The following is a 16,608-nucleotide window of genomic DNA, read 5'->3' as shown; positions in this document are numbered from 1 at the left end:
TGTCTTCCTCAGCACCTGTGGGATGTCTGGAGGATCCAGAGACTCAGAACCCCCACCTCTTCCCTGGAATGGAGGCCTCAGCTTGTCTTTAAAATTGTAGGATCAAAAATCCCCGAGTCTCCAAGGGTACTCTCTGTGTACCCCAAGTCAAAAAAGAAATTTCCATTTACAACAGGAGAGTTTTTTATTCTCTTTATGCTGTCTCTCCCAAATGCTCATTCCATCTGGGGCCATTTTGTTGTGACTCTACTTTCTTTGCGTAGGTTTCCCTTTGCGCTGCCTTGTCATGGCTTCATTTCTCCTCTTCCATACTCTTCCCTTCACTAAAGTTGGTTCTGTCTCACCTTCATCTTTTTTTTTTTTAAAAAAAAACAAGTGGCTGTGATTCTTTGTGACTGGGGACCCTGCTCTGCATCCCTCTGGGTTCTCAGGGCCTAGCAGTGTCCAAGGTAATGTCCTCTATGCTCCCCAGAGTCTTGCCCACACCCAGTAATTGTAGTGGCACAGTACGTGGCACTCTGTGTTTCTCAACTGCTTCGGACGATAGACTGAGACCTCCCTTAGGAGGAGGACTGGGTCTTTGTCACCTCCTCACCGTGTGTGTGCCTGGCGCAGACCGGACAATGGTTTACGGGATGGAGGTGTTCTGGGTCATAGTGACAATAACATCTTCAAACCTGTCCTCCTGCTCTTCCTTGGATCTTAGTAAAAAAATGTCAAGTGAACAGCCTCTGCTCCATCTCCCTGGAGCCAGCTAGGACATCGTGGCTGCCTTCAGGGTGGGCAGCATGGAGGAGGTGCCGTGTTTTACTATCATCCCTCCAGTCTTGAGGTTTCACAAGGGCTTCATTTCTGTCTCTTGACTGGGCGACTGAAGATCTAAGTGAGGTGGATTCTTTTCTGATTCACCTCAGGACTAGACCCGCAGCTGTATTTGAGAAGAAGACGGTGCTGATGGGGGAAGAAGGAAGAGGAGGGAGAGGTAGGTTTTGATTAGAAATAAATGGAGAAAAAAAAAAAATCCAGGGAAATGCTTTCTTCAAAGATTTATAACATGTTTGCTCAATAAACCTTTATTTATTGCCAAAAGTCTGATTTCTTTGGGATAATTACTTTGCTATAGAGTCTATACGTAAGACAACTTAACAGAATTGGAAAATCTAGGTGTAGGGGAGATTTAGAGAGTAGTTGTCCATCTGTGTGAACTTTTAAACATTTTTTTTTTTTTGTAGGGGCAGAGCGTGATGCATGGAGGAATAGGTCCCTTTGAAAGCCAACAGGAATGCAATTGTGCCGTCCTGGGTTTGAGGCTGCTACTGTAAAATCTTCATCTTTTACCTAATTATGCCTGCTTCCCATCAGCCCTTCTTGGGGGGAAAAAAAAAGTTTTCTCCTCCTAACTACACATCTGACTGCACATTTGTCAAATTGTTGATCAAGGGCTCTTTCTTCTTTTAATAAATGTGATGTATCCATTCCAAAGCATTCCTTCTATAATTAATAACAATAAGATCTGGTTACCTGTGGAGAGTGGAGACATTGAAAAAAGAACCAGAAAAAAAATACAAGATGGTATCAGCAGCCTCACAACAATGCTCTAGCCTTCTCTGGCCCCTGCCCAGGCTGTACCTGCTATCCAGAGACCCCATCAGCCTGTGGGGGATCTTGGCTTTTTTAGGGCTCCCTTGGTGCTCTATTCGTAAAGGAGAAAAAGTTGGGGCTGCAGTCAGAAGATATATCTCATTTAGGAGGAATAAAGATAAAATAAAATATTATACTTGCAAAACAATAGTATAAGCAGTATTATTTGTCCTGGACACCTACCCACGGAGGCCCTGTCTTGTCTCTGGTCACATTGCAAAGACAGAGAACCCAGAGAGACCCACGACATTCTTTTTGGTAAATTCTCCTCCTTCAGATGAACTATTTGGGACAGACTGAAACCCAAATAAGAAGTGATTCTGGCCCAGACTGTCCCAGGCATCACCATCCCGGGCATCACCTGGGAAATTCATTGTACTTTTATTTTTTTATTTTTTTGTTTTTTTTTTTTAGAAAAGTTTTTTATTTTTTTTATTTTATTTATTTTTTTTTAATTTTTTTTTAATTTATTTATGATAGTCACAGAGAGAGAGAGAGAGAGAGAGGCAGAGACACAGGCAGAGGGAGAAGCAGGCTCCATGCACCGGGAGCCCGATGTGGGATTCGATCCCGGGTCTCCAGGATCACGCCCTGGGCCAAAGGCAGGCGCCAAACCGCTGTGCCACCCAGGGATCCCTAGAAAAGTTTTTTAAAAGATTTTATTTATTTATTCATAGAGACAGAGAGAGAATGAGAGGCAGAGACACAGGCAGAGGGAGAAGGAGGCTTCATGCAGAAAGCCTGACGTGGGACTCGATCCAGGGTCTCCAGGATCATTCCCTGGGCTGCAGGCGGCGCCAAACCGCTGCGCCACTGGGGCTGCCCCTCATTGTACTTTTATATAATACTCTCTCTTGTGGAGAGTCCTGTATCACCTGTATTATTTATAATAATCATCATAGCTAATATTTACTGAAGCTTTCCCCAGAGGTCAGGTGCGGCTCTAAGGCACTTTATGTGTCTGATGGATTCTTTCAAAACACGTATGGTAGAAGACTTGCCATTTATTATTTGTTTAATTAAGTCAACTTTTGTCCTGATGCTGCATTTTGCATTGTTGTGGAAAAGTAACTTGTTAGTCTCTCTTGGGTCTCACCAGGCCATTGGACTAACATGCTGTAGCGAAAAGGGCATGAATTCTCTGTGCATGAAAGAGTGGGGAGTTTTTGCTAAAGATCATCACTGTTTCATCAGTTGGAGGCCCTTTAATCTAGGTAGCTCCATTGATGGGACCTAGATCTAGATCTATATATTATATAGATTTATATAGATCCGATTTTGCTGGGGAACTCTACATTGCCCTTTGTGAGAGCAGACCTGGAATAACACAGTCTTATTTGGAGATGTCTCCAAGGAAATGGGAAATTTGCTTTCTTTAGCTCTTAAATGAGAACAATTATTGCTTTTTTTTTTTTTTTTTTTTTTTTTTTTTTGTGGAGAGAGCTGCCTGGTCTTCAAGAACCAAAACCAGTCTAACTCCTGGGGCAAGAACAGGAAATGGTTCTTTTAGAATAATCCATATGAGTAGGATAAATAACACTACTTGCTCAGTGCTTATACTGCTGTCCTCATGGTTTGTCTTTCATTCTTGCAATAACTCACTGGGGAAAGGATTAATAGCATGATCATTTCCTTTCTCAGATAGAGACCGTGAAGCCATTGAGAAATCAGAGAACTTACGCAAACCAGCCCAACAGATTGTTCCTGGTAAGGCCAGGATTTACACTTGACCTGGCTGACTCCAAACCCATCCTCTGGGTATTGCTGTGTGTTAGTTTTAGTGCACGGAAGTGGATTGCCTGTGAGCTTCTCAGGTAGTTTTGGGTGACATGCTGGCTTTGCCACTTCCAAACTGTGTGACGTTGGATGCATTGTGTGGCTTCAATCATCCCTTTCCCAGTGCCCACTGCCCACTGCCCTCCTTGGCGACACTAGCTTTCTTTCTGCATCTTTCTGCCTTCATCAGGGGTGCTTTGTCCTTCCCTTCATTCTGCTTAAGAAGCCCTCACCAGCACATTTTCATGGCCAGTCCATCATCATTTAATGCTCTACCCAAGTGTCCTCCCCCTTTACCCCAGTGCCCCCTCCACTAATTCACCCTGTAACAAAGTAACTACTGTGTCCCTTCATAGCACTGATTTGTGCTTGAAATAATGCTATTTGTTGGTTTCAGTGTTCATTTTTAATATTTCCCAACCAGAATGTCTGTTCCTTGTGGGACACTGTGTGTTTCATATTCACCACCATGCCTTCGGCTTATAAACCCGTCAGGGCCAGGTCCATAATGGATTCCCAAAAACCATCAATGAACCTCCAGACTCTCTGGCCCTAAATTTATTTTCAGGTATGATATTGGGATGATGTTACTAACTTTCAGCATTATTATTAGAAATTGAGGGAATATGTGTATCTAGCTCAGTTCTCAGTGCTCCATAAATAGTAGCTGCTCTGGTGATCATTGGCTGCTTTTCTTTTCTCTACCTGAGGGCTTGAAAAAATGTTTCACTGAATGCAATCTTGGCAGCAAAGAGGTCCCCAAAGCATTGCCTTGCCTGTCCTCAGCCTTGGGGAAAATAAATCACATTTTCTATTGAAGGGTGATGTAACATTGCCACAAAAGAAACTTTATCTGTTTAGCCCTATCCATCATTACTCTCTCCCTGCTCCTCCTGGCCTCTCCCTCCCTGCAAAGGCACTCACATTTACCATGTGTGCTCTAATCTCCACTGTGTTTCTGTCTGCCATGATGATTGATCTTTAGCTAACAAATCAGCTTGGATGGCAATGTGGCCGCTGTCCCCTTCCACCTCTGATGGAAGGTGTGGCTGGTCCCTAAATCATCCAGGGAGATGCTGGCCCAGTGCTAGGGGGCGGGGGAGCACAGCTTTTGGGAGCTGTGCTCTGTTGAAGAGGTCCTGGTGTGCACTCTCCTCCAGGAGACGTGGTGGCATTTTCATAGGCCCTGGGATTAGAGCCCACATGGATCTGTGCTTTTGTGGCCAGCTCCTTTGCTTTTGTGGGCTCTTAAATCAGAACCAGGGCACAGCAGAGGTCAGGAAGCCAGGGCTTCCTGGGGTCTCAGTTGGACCTTTTCATGACTAATTACAATAATAAAAGGATTGAAAAAGGGTCTTTGAACATTCTTTAGAAGATGAAATAGTGATGCTTTGTTGGGAAATTCTCCCTCCTTCCCCTATTCATGCCATAATGGGGAATCTGTGGGGTAGGATCTCTGGCAGTGCCAGAGGTAGAACCCAGTGACCGATGATGATGATGATGATGATGATGATGAGGAGGAGGAGGAGGAGGAGGAGGAAGAGGATGGGCTAACATTTATGAGAACTTACCAGGTGCCCTGCACCATCAATCACTTTATATACAGATTGTATTAAGGAAGCAGGTCAGAGACCCATTTGGTGGGAATGCCTGCAGATTTGGAGTCTTGATTTTAAAATTCAGAAAGTACTAGGCAGAAGAGGCCGGTATTCATCTGGTACCTACACCGGCTTCAGCCCTTTCATGTAAGGTATGCCTCAGCCTCTTACCTACATTTATAAAGGTGAAAACTGAGACTCAAGAAGCTTTCGTATCCTAAGATCACACACAGCTGCTAAGAGGCAGAGCCAGGATTTAAATCAGGTCTGTCTGCCTCCAAGTCCTGGTATAGAAAGAAATGTATATATGTAGGCAGTCAGATGAAAAGTCCCTCTATTAGAAGAGCTTTACCTCCAAGTCTTAGAGTTTTCTTATATTCCTAATGCATAGAAAAAACATTCTCTACACACCCAAGTCTAAGGGTGGAACTAGACAACCTTTGCCAAGCACCATGAAGCCGAAAAGATTGAACTATTCAAAGCTTTCACTTTATCACTATTCCAGTTTCTAAACTTGTCATCTTTATAGTCTATTGAATTAATAAGAGAAGCGAACACTCGTTGACATTGACAGAGCGGGACACGGCGTATTGTATAAACTGCTCTGTGCAACCCCGACTGATTGCTATAGAGACACAAATTCATACTTTTCACCATCATAACCCATAATCGTAACCCAACATCCATTCAAATTAAAGCACTGTAACTCTTTTTAGGAGTAGAAAAAAATACTTGCTGCTTTTTACTAGTTGATTTATTGTTACACGACAATATTGGGTATATTAAATTTTAATATTGGCGCTGTCTTTTTCACCATAAGTCTTGTGCTGAGGAGCTCAGAAATTATTTCATTTTAAAAGGGACATTTATTGCACTATATAGGCAGGTAGGTAATTCCTTCCTCTGAGAAACTCACGGATTATGCTCCTTCTGAGATGTGAGAACTTTTGATTTGCACTTGCTGTGGCATTTAAGTGCAAAGGAAGGGTGATTTACTGTTTCCATTGGCATAAATAATGTGCTGTTTGTTTCTGCATCATTTTCTAACACCCACTATTGATAGTGCCTCACAGTTTACTAGGCAGAGAATTCAGCCTTTTACTGTAAATGTCAGGGAGAGAGAGTGGAAAAACAGCTTTGGATTTCAGCCTAATGTTCAAATGGGTCCCTAGGCACACTGGAAAGAGATAATCCAGTCATGGTGGGCGAGGGCTACAAAGCACCTGTCCTTTCTAGTTCATTTCTTGGAACCATTAAAACTCTTTAGGGAACATGGCAACCTTCTGATCCTTCTAGCAAGACAATTTCTGGGATAATTTATGCTTTTACCAAAGATGAAGCATTTCTTCTGTTGTGACCACTTCTATCACCCACCCATTTTCTCCATTCTTCTCATTCTTCTGGACTGACCTTTTTTTTTTTTTTAAGATTTTTATTTATTTATTTATTTTTTTATTTACTCATGAGAGACACACAGGGAGAGAGACAGAGGCAGAGACACAGGCAGAGGGAGAAGCAGGCTCCATGCACGGAGCTCGATGTGGGACTCAATCTCAGGATTTCAAGATCAGGCCCCGGGCCGAAGGCGGGGCTAAACTGCTGAGCCACCCAGGTACAGTAGTGTTTAAAAATATATGGCAATCTGTGAAAATATCACGTGGGAATTCTGGCATAGCACAACTTTTTGGGGGATCTCTACAAAACAGATATGATAGGGACTATTTGTTATTGATCCAATGTCCATTTTCTTTTTCTTCCTTGTTTATAAAGGCAGATTTTCTTCAGAATGGCAATGTGCTCACCTGAGATATCAATTCCTCAGCTCCCATTACAACTTCATGTGGCCATTCTGGCTAATGAGGTGGAAACAGAAATTATTGGGCAGACACTCTGGAAACTAGAAGTGTGAGACAGATGGTTTGTATGGGCCCATTTTGCCTTTCCCTGCTAACTTCTAATTCCCATTGGACAGATGGCTGGTCTTTAGTAACCAACTTGACAGAGGAAACAACCTTCAGTTCTTGTAATAAGGATGAGTGGACAGAATGATACAAGGATCCAAGGCACCCGATGACATGGAGCTACTATGCTAATCATATACCACCTGCCTTAGGACTTTTTTTTTTTTTTTTTTTTTAATTTTTATTTATTTATGATAGTCACAGAGAGAGAGAGAGAGAGAGAGAGAGAGAGAGAGAGAGAGGCAGAGACACAGGCAGAGGGAGAAGCAGGCTCCATGCACCAGGAGCCCGATGTGGGATTTGATCCTGGGTCTCCAGGATCACGCCCTGGGCCAAAGGCAGGCGCTAAACCGCTGCGCCACCCAGGGATCCCTGCCTTAGGACTTTTATAAAAGAGAGAACACATATCTACTTTCTTCAACCAAATATAGTCATGTCTATTTATGAACATCTGGAGGAGCCAGTTGCCATGTGGTGAGGACACCCAAGTGGTCCTTTGAGGAGGTCTACATAGTGAGGAACTTAGGCCTCCTGCCAACAGCCCCACTGACTTGTCAGCTGTGTGAGTGCACCATCTTGGAAGTGGATTCTACTAGTGCAGTCAAGCTTTCAGATGACTGAGAGATCCTAGCTGACAACTTGCCTCTGACCTCATGAGAGACCCTAAATAAATGTTTATGGTTATTTGAAGCCGCTACAGCAATATATAGATAATATAGATTTTAACATTAAGTGTGTATCCTTTTATATATCTGTATATGTATATATGTGTGTGTGTATATATATTATATATTAAAGATTTTATTTATTTATTTGAGAGAGAGAAAGAGAGAGTACATGAGCAGGGGGAGGGGCAGAAAAAGAAGTGGACTCCCCTCTGAGCCTGATGCAGGACTCCATTCCAGGATTCTGGGATCATGACCTGAGCCAAAGGCAAATTCTTAACCCACTGAGCCACCCAGGTGTCCTCTTATGTATATATTTAAAAACTGGTGTGATCAAGCGAGTAATGCAAACCTTTGATGTTCTGAAACTCTACAAATGAAAATATCCACAAAGGCATTTAAGTGTCTCTTCTTTTTAAGGCATCTTGGTTATACATGGTCACAGACTTAATTACTTTTTAGCCACCCTTATGAATACAGTAGATAATTATCCTCATGAATTTCACATTCCACTAAACAGGCCATTTTCTTAACTTACTGTAAGGCAAGTCAAAATTAGACTAAAAAAACCTTTATTTGCCTCCCCTCCTTCCTCACTGTTGTGGTCCCTCCCTCCCCTCAGTTCTGGAGGGCTGGAGTGACACCTTAGGCCCTAGATCACAGAGGATTGAAGATTCCCAGAGTGCTTCCCTCCCCTTAATGATACTCAGTGTTTCACAGGGAAAACTAGCCTTTGGAAAGGAACATGACTTCCCAATTTCAAGTTCAATTTAACTTGGTGGGAATGAAACTGCCTTCCCAATTTAAAGGAAGATCTGCATAGTTAGCTGCCTGAGTTCTCTGATGATGGGCTCCCAGATCCTTTCTTGATTTTCATTAATACTTATTAAGTTTCCAGATACCTGGCTTCATTTACAGCAGCCAACAGGCTCCCCACAGAGCATGAAAGTTTTGTAACTTTTCATCTCTTACTTGCCACATTGACCCTGAGCATTAGATGAGGTTGCTAGCTGAGTTGCAGGACATGATACCTACAACTCTAGTTTTCTTGAGCTAGAACATCTTTTTAGGTTAGGTGCTAAGTTTCAAGACCTGAGGTTATTAGTATTGTAAACCTGAGGTTTATTTAGTTATGATTACCACTTGCTTGTCTCTCCTATGTATGATATCCTGCCTGCCTGGTGTGTAAAGTGAAGCAGCAGGAGACCAGTGGAGCAGTCTTGATCCAAGCAAGAAAGCCATGTTGATTGCAGAATGAAAGGGGCTGCAGAGCATTTCTGGGGAAGTCCCCACTTGCCATAATATCAGCGATGAAAGCAGTCATATCCACAGGGTGATTCATTATCCTGCATTTCAAACCTGTTTATTCCGAGATTCCATTTGTGACTCCATCTGGTTGATAAATATCAAGGACTTCAGCAGGGTAATAGCAAAGTGTCCAGCTGAATTTACTCATATCCCCCTGATTAATCCTATCTCACTGCCCAAATCTATCATTATCACTCACATGCTGCCTTTTAATTTGGATTTCGTTGTCTTCCTCTTTCTCTTCTGCCCTCTTATTCTCTTCCCTTTTCTGTCCACATGCTTGCAGGTGAGAAGCTGACGCTCCTGACTTAATTCTTGCCTGGTTGGATCCTCCCTGCCTCCTTTACTACCTTCCTTCCTTCCTTCTTGTCTTTTTTATCTTCCTAAAGGATATTCAGTTACATGGTGTGCAAACTTCAGAACACAAAGAAGGAATCATCATTGGCTTAGCTCTATGCCAGAAACATTTAGGAACTGTATAGGTGTCCCCATTCTTCCCCTTTCAATGCTATCTAGAGGTATGCCTTCATACTAACACATTCATCTGTCATCCAGGCAGACACAGTTGGGTGACCTATAAATAGACTTTGGTATTGACTGATCAATCAGAACTCTTCCCACTGGAAGGAGAGACTTGTGTACCCCTGTCATGGTCTGTGCTGTCAACCTCAAAATTAAGCAATTTGGTGGCAGGTCTGATTGGAGAGGCTTTCTTTTTGGTTGGGGATGGGGTGGGTGGAGGATGAAGAGGAAAGTCTCATTAAGATATTCTGTTCTTGCCAGACAAATAACATGAAGGGAATCATTTGCTAGATATTATGTTCATGGCCATTAAAGGGTAACTGCTGATTTTGCTTCTTTTCCAAACAGGTCGCTTATTTCCTGCTTCCATCCTATGCCCAAGGTAGCAATCTTGAAGTGGCTTGAAGTAAATGGCAGCAAGCAATTCAGATGTAATTTATTCCCAAGCTCAGCTTGTGTATTGTAGTGACTTCACTCAGAGCCACTCTCCAGTGACTATGGGCACACAAATATGCACTTACACAATACAAGTAAATGTGCATTTCTCTCTCTCCCATTATCTCATCTGTACCTTGTATTCATTATCAGAGGAAACAAGCCTTAACACACTAATGGTTTTTGACTGAAATGAAGATATTTGCCCTTGCTGTGTGAATACCCAGAGACAGGAAAGTTGAGTTAGCAGGGTTGCTCTGGCATGCATCTTTCCTGACTCCAGGATAATAATAATAATAATAATAATAATAATAATAATAATAATAATAATAATAAAAAGCTGCCATTTAGGGAGTTATGACTATTTGTCGGTTGACTTCCTCTTTTTTTTTAAGATTTATTTATTTAAGAGAGAGAAATAGTGGGGGAGGGGCAGAGGGAGAGAGAAAAAGAGCGAGAGAGAGAGAGTAAGAGAGAGAGAAGCAGCCTCTGCTGAATGTGGAGCCCTACTTGGGACTTGATCTCACAACTGTGAGATCTGAGCCAAAACCAAGCTGAAACCAACCAAGCCACCCAGGTAACCCCACTTTCTCTTGCTATCAACCTCATGAAGTGGGTGGGTGCAGAATCCAGTAGTCAATCTGTAGGGGAGAATGAGGTGGTCCTGCCAGCTTTGGCTAAGAAGTCCTAAGGATTAAGAGTGATCAATAACTCTTCTCTTTCTTTCCCCCTCTCCACACTAATTCTGACTTTCTTCCCACACATCCTTCGAGTTGCCATTTTGGACAAGTGGGTTTGCAAGTCTTTATCCCAAACCACTGGGTTTTTTTGGTGTTTGACTTGGGGACAGAGCTATGCTATGTGAGCCTTTGTCCTGATTCCAAAGCCCTTTCTGTGTAATGCGTAAAGACAGCTCTATGGGCCCTGCCTTGAGTGCACTGTCCTTTATAGAACAAGATTATTCTGCTGATACTCTAGGAGCCTTTTCTTTTTCAGGAGCCATGATGCAGTATGCTGAGCTGTCCACACTCATCTTGAACCCTGCAGTGAGTCACTGGTCAATGAGGTTAAACATAGAAGCAGTATTGTCTTAAGAGCTCCAGCTAGAATGCCAATCTGAGTTGGGTCTGAATCCTAATCACCCCTTAGTAGCTGTGTAAATTTGATCAAGTTTTCTTTTTAATCTTTCTTAGCTTCAGTGTCCACATTCCGAAAAGTCAAGTTAATACTAGTATTTACCCTATATGTTGTGACAAAGTTAAATGGAATAGTTTTTTTAGTTAAATGAAAAAAGAAGTTGTCTGTTGGGTGCCAGGTGCTTTTCTAGGCACTGGGAATAGAGGAGTTAATAAGCAAACAAATTCGGTTACAGGTGGTTACGGTGGTTACAGGCTGAGGGTAGATGCATATGATACATAAAGGAATCAGGAAAGAAGATCATTATAGATTGTGAGCAGTACTGTGAAGAAAATAAAACTAACTCATGAATGTGTGAAGAGTAAATTGGGGGAGGTGGGGTCATTCTATACTATACTGGATGGTCAGAAAATTTCTCCAAGGAGGAAGTGAATGAACATAAATTGTGTAGCTCGGTACCTGGCAGTAGCTAAGGACACTACTAAGAAGTTACAATAATATATATATATATATATATATATATATATATATATATATATATATATATATTTATATTTGTTTCTGCTATAGCTAGTGGAGTTTGCAACCTGAGGTTATGGTGTTATGATCACCTTCCTTGCCCTCTTTTCTGTAGCCTCCAAGCAATGGAGCAAACAGTAAAGTACTTAGAGAGAAGGCTTTGTCATTCTTCGTGTTCAGATAGAAATTCGAGAACAGGACAGTTCCTGGGTTGAATGTGAATATCCAAGTTATTTTTGACAGGAGGCTTCCCATGAAGAAATTTCCTTCCAAGATTCTTTGATATGCTGTGATTCTCTGGGGATAGAGGGGAGTTGAAATGGACTCATTCCTGGATGATTGTGAAGTGGGTCTTCCACAAAAAGCACTCAGAATATTGTCTCATTTGTGAGGAGGGATCATTCTGGAGAGTCCAGAGACAGAGATGCGCAGGGAGATATCGAGACTCACTCCTCCTCCAGCCCTGTTTTGGTAAAGAGCTCCATTATTCAGCCCATAGTGGAACCAGGAGCCATGACATCTAGGTGAGACCCTGCCTCCACCTCACCCCTTGTGTTCTGGTGGCCACTTCTGCAGGCTTTACCCCTTCATTGTCTCATCCATTTTATTTACTTCCTCTCTATTCCCACTGCCATTGCCTCTTCTAGGCTTCCATCCACTGTCTTTCTCTGATCCCCCACTGATTTCACTTGAAACTCTTGACTCTAGTAGTTTACAAAATATTAAGATCTTTAGGGGAAAAACTAGGCCACTTTCTCTTTTGCCTGTCCTACAGTAGCGATTCCTGTTATGGACTGAGAACTCCTGGGAGTAATAGCTAAGGAAATATTGCAAGAGATCCTTGGATCTGTTGTCTGCAGATTGGGTAAATAGTAAGTGCCTTAGTCCTTTTGGGCAGTTATAACAAAGTACATAGACTGGGTACTCATAAACAACAGAAATGTATTTCTTATTATTTAGGAAGCTGGAAACCCAAGATCAGAGTGGCAGTGTGGCTGAGCTCTGGTGAGGATCCTCTTCTGGGTTATTGACCGCACAGTTCTCATATCATAAAAAGGTGGCAGGAGCTGGGTAGCTCCGTGGGGTCCCTTTTTACAGGTACCAATCCCATTCATGGGGTCTCCTCCCTCATGGCCTAATCACCTCCCAAAGGCCCCACTTCCTAATACCTTCATACTGGGGGAATAGGATTTCATATATGAATTTGAGAGTGGGGTGGGGCACAAACATTTATTTCATAAAAGTAAGTTTCAACAATAGTCATAAAGATTTTCAAATATTTGTAAATACTATTTTGATGATAAGATGCAAATTTACTTGAAGAATTGCTGAATTGATTTTTTTCATTGTATATTTTTTAAATCAGAAAGTGCTAAAAATGAATCTTTTCTCCCGTAAGGGTTTCATGATAGCATTTCCATCTATAAATGGGTCTTCTGACTTGAGAAGGAGTCTTAATCATCACTGGTGTGAGGTAGAAGACTGCTTTCGCACCTGCTACAGTCCATGGTGCTCAATATTCATACATGTCAGGTCAGACCAGCACCTTGTGTGTGTTTGAAGAGAGGTCAGTGGATGCTGCCCCCACTCACCAGTACTATGGTCCCTAAAGGAGGCCAAGAGATGTAGAAACAAGCTATCTGGTTCTGCTTCCCTCAGGTGCAGAGGGGATAATCTAATCTGGATCCCATTCAGGTACCATGTTAGTCTTAAACATTTGAGGGAGTGAAGAAGTGTGCTCAGTTCATAGAGCAGACACAAGAGGATTTTAAATGGCAGTTTTTACCAATTTGTATTCGTGGGAAGGGCTGTGTTGAAGCTGTTTCTATCTCTGCTTGCTCTGTTTATTCAGCATGAATGTCTGGAACATGCAGTTGTTCTGCTGTCTTTTATCAGATACGCCATCCCAAGGTACCACAGGGAATATCTTCATTATTAACATAATAAGAGGGAAGCAGGAAGCAAGTGGAAACTGTCTGCATATTTCTAGAACTTGCTTTGTGTTATGTACTGGCTGCTAATTAGAATCCAGCTAATAGTAACAGGATATCACAGGAGGAAATGATCCACACGAACACTGTAGAATGTTATGACAGTGGCTAGGGTGACTGCTCTGTTCAGAGTTTGCCTGCTGAAGAAAAAATTTACAGGAAATGGAACATAATGAAGATCTGCCTACAAAGGGATTTCTTATAGCTTGATAACTAGCCAAGCACATGTTTACTTCTGGGGAGACGTGCCCAGGTCTGTCTGTCCTTCCCCAGGTATCTTGTCAGTGTGTGATGGGACCATTCCTTTGCTCACCAATGCAGCTGTGAAGGTAGACCTGACTAAGCTGCTCAACAGGGCCAGAAAAGGAGTATCAGAAAGGGAAGGGAAGGACATTTTGCCCCTTCTGGATGGTTTTTCAACACTTTCAATGCTTGTGATCTTAAAAAATTATACGTCATGCTAATACAATATTGTAAATACTCAAGTAATTCCCAAGTGCATAAATAGAAAGTGAGAATTCTTGTGTCTGAGTTCAAGTTTTAAAGCATTGTGGTCTGAAAATATGCATGATATCATCTCAATCTCTTTGAAGCAGCTGAGACCTGATTTGTGACCCAGTATGTGGTCTCTTCTAAAGAATATTCCATGTGTACTCAAAAAGAATATGTATCCTGTTGCTTTAGGATGAAATGCTTTAAATATATCTAAGTCCATCTGGTCCAGTGCCCTTGTTTCCTTGTTCTTATGCTTAGATGATCTGTCCATTGCTGTGAGTGGGGGTGTTAAGGTCCCCTACTATTAATTGTAGTATTATCAATGTGTTTCTTTAATTTTACTACTAATTGATTTATATCCAAAGGATAGAAACATAGAGATCTGAAGAGGCACATGCACCCAATGTTTATAGCAGCAATGTCCACAGTAACCAAAATATGGGAAGAATCCAGATGTCAATCAACAGATGAATGGATAAAGAAGATGTGGTATATATACACAAAGGAATGTTACTCAGCCATCAAAATGAATGAAAACTTGCCATTTGCAATAATGTGGATAGAACTAGAGGGTATTATATTAAGTGAAGTAAGTCAATCAGAGAAAGACAAATGCCATATGAATTCACTTATATGTGAATGGAATTTAGGAAACAAGGCAGATGAACATAGGAGAAGGAAACGAAAAATAAAACGAGGAAAATTGAGAGGGAAGCAAACCATAAGAGACATTAAACTCTAGGAAACAAACTAGAGGGTTGCTGGAGGGGCAGGAGGAGGAGGTAAGAGGGTTATGAGCATTAAGGAGGGCACTTGATGTAATGGGCACTGGGTTGAATCACTAAATTGAATCACTAAGTTCTACCCTTGAAACTAATAAGAAAAAAAAAGAGAGAATTCCCTTTCATGTCCCCATTTCATCCCACTTTCCTCTCCAGAGATAATCATGCATCCCAGTTTGTGGGTGAATCTGGAGTCCATCTCCTCACATACCACAGCATTGCTCTTCCCAGTTACTGCATCTTGAAAATCATGGCACATGTCATGAACATGTAATGTTAACACATGATGACATAATTCATTTGTCATAACTGGTGTATAGTATTTCAATTATGTATGGATGCATTATAATGCATTTGACAATTCTTTTATTCATGACATTTTTTTAAGCCTTTGAGGAAAAACCTTAGTAGACTTCTAGCCTTTTATATTTTCTCTGATTTTCTAATTTCTGCTTTTCCTACATTTCTTGAATAATGCCCCCATCCACCCACCCCAATCTCAGGAAACAGTGAATGTACCCTCATATGGCAAAAGGCCTTGGTAATTAAGGACTTGAGATGGGGACATCATTCTGGATTATCTGGGTGAGCTCAATGCAATCACGAGGCTCATTACAGGAAGCAGGCTGGAGGGTTCAGTGTCAGGTAAGAGCAATGTGAGGATATAAGCAGAGGTTGGAGTCCTGTGGCCATAGCAGAGGGATACCAGTGGTGTTTGGAAACTTGAAGAGACGAGGGATGGGGTATCTCCTGGAGCCCCCGGAAGAAGCCATCCCTCCCTGCACGCATCTTGATTTTTGGACTTCCTCTTTTGTGATCATTTTTTTACAGTGTCAACAGGAAACATACATACTTGGTTCACCTGGTTGTATCCTTTGAATGACTGATCATTCCTTCATACCATTTTCCCAGGATATCTTTGGAAAAAGAAATCTTGACCATCATCCAGATATAAAAGTGTATATCTGCTAGAGATTTTATTTAACCCATGAGAAAACTAGACAGATGTTATAACTGGTTTAAAAAAGAAGTCACCCAAATGTATGTTGAGAAAGAACTGTTGAAACAAATGTGCAAACGGAGGCAACCCTGGTTTCTATCACACAGGGAAGTCGATCGAATGTCTCCCAGATAGGCCAGAATTTGCCTGCTGCCATGCAGCCTGGTAGTGGTGAAAAAATCCGCTAGAGGCCTCAGGCCAGAGCTGGGCTGTAGGCACAGCTCATTAGGGGGTGCGGGCAGGGGCGGGCCTTGGTTCAGAGCTGGGCTGTAGGACACACTCCACAGAACAGCAGAGAAACTTCCCAGAGAATGAGCCCCCTAGGCCTTCTCCATACTGATCTTCTGGCAGCTGCATATTCCCCCAAATATAAGTAAGTGAAAAATGAGGTGAAATGATCAGTGGAGGTATGTAGAATATGCAATAGAGCAAACACAGGCAAAGGCCTCAGCTTTGAGACACTATTAATTGTCCTACAGCTGGTTCCTCTCCCTTAACTGTAGACTGTGGTCATCTTTCACTGCCAGCGGTTGTACATCAGTCTCTTCCTCCTGGTAGCTGCAAGGGATCCCTTCCTCCACATGCCCCATAATTGAATTTCACTACTTTTTTTTTTTTTTTTTTAACTGCTGGGTATTTAGGCTGTTTCAAAGTTTTCACTTCAGTCAAGAAAGGACAGCTTCAATATGCCTCCTTGTTAGTTTACTTAAAAACAATGCGTATACGTAGAGAAAATTCTGGAAGGATGTACACTAAAATATTTACTCTAGTCATCTTA

Source organism: Canis aureus, chromosome 9 (genome assembly GCF_053574225.1).
Source record: "Canis aureus isolate CA01 chromosome 9, VMU_Caureus_v.1.0, whole genome shotgun sequence".
NCBI lineage: Eukaryota > Metazoa > Chordata > Mammalia > Carnivora > Canidae > Canis > Canis aureus.
This window is presented reverse-complemented; position numbering follows the sequence as displayed.